The sequence below is a fragment of the Talpa europaea genome (genome assembly GCF_964194135.1).
Source record: "Talpa europaea genome assembly, chromosome: 6".
Lineage (NCBI taxonomy): Eukaryota > Metazoa > Chordata > Mammalia > Eulipotyphla > Talpidae > Talpa > Talpa europaea.
Window position 1 is genome coordinate 58,819,647 of NC_140072.1, and position 1,453 is coordinate 58,821,099.

Genomic DNA, 1,453 nt, shown 5'->3' on the forward strand with positions numbered 1-1,453 from the left:
CCTGGCCAGGTGATCGAACTCATGCTGCAGTGGCTGTGGATAGCTTCATAATGCTGTGTCTTAACACTTTGCACCACCAAGGAGGCCCCTAAAGATAATCTTTATAGAGATCTTTATGCCAGAGATAGTTAACTAATGAATGAGTTTACTAAAACAATCTGAGAGTAGGAATAACTTGTGAATGTTCTATGCAATTGCAGGAGGGAAAAAGAGGAGTTAATAAAATCAGGAAGAAGTTTCTATTCTCCTCCCTGAGGAGGAGTTTTAAATTTAAAGTTTTAAATCTAGTATTGGAAAGCACACCATCGTTCACATGCCTGGTTGAATGGGTGCCTTCTTTCTCAATTTATGATTAGAATCACTAATTAGTAGAAATGGTCAAAAACTGGAAACAGATACACAGTTTGAATTAGGTCAGACCCCTCTGGTTGATAATGGGTCAGTTAGACCCCTTGGAAACTGAACAGAAGCTGCTACAACTTGTATTTGAATCTCTGGCATGGCCACAATGTCACTGACTGGAGAACTGAAGGTTCTACACAACTCTGATGGCCACCACCATGAACACCATCTTAAGTCTTTTCAGTGGTGTCTTTGTATCAATCCATACCCAGCCAGAGAGCCTAAGGTCCAGCCCCTGCACCTTCTGGTGCTGGGGGAACACACAGAGCTGCCAGGCCCCTCCTTCATGGAGAGAAACCATGAAGAGAACCCATCTGGTCACTTTTTTGGTAAACACTCAAATGAAATGAATCTCACAAATTTGGAGATTATCCCCCACCCCAATTGTAATATGTGGCAAACAAAGGGACAGAGAGTTTTCTCAGCTAAACCTCCAGTAGGAATGGAATACTCTTGGCTGACTTCGGAACCCTTATCTACTCCTGGCTTACTCAGGTCTTTTTCTCAAAAGATATAACTTTTCAGGCTGGAGTAAGTAAAAGAAGGCTTCAACAGCAAAGCCAACACTGCAGCACTGGGCTCTCAAGAAGTTTCTGGATAGACTGAGGAAGGAAGAAGTGAGTTCTTCATTTTGATACATGCTCTCTTGGCAAAGGGCAAGAGAAGACAAGAGAACGTGGGGGATTTCATGTCCATGGATATTAGAATCACAGTGGGGCTATTGGTTTTTAAACTAGAGAGAACTTTAGGGATCTCCTGGTTCAACTCCTTTGTTTTTCAGAAGAGGACTTGCTTGCCTGGAGAGGCTAAGCAGTGTCCCAAGGCTACACAACTTGTTATATCTATTTGGTGGACACAAAGAGTGGCAGAGAGGTTTCGGTGAACAATGCAATCAGCACACGTGGTTAGTTACATTCGGATCTCCTGCAGATGGAGACTTCCCACCTTTGGGCCCTTTCTTATTGATCTGTCACCAGAAGTGGGCAGCTGCTGGACCGAGTTTATCTGTGGGCTTCCCTCAGGTATGTGATGAAGTTCTACAGGTTTATCT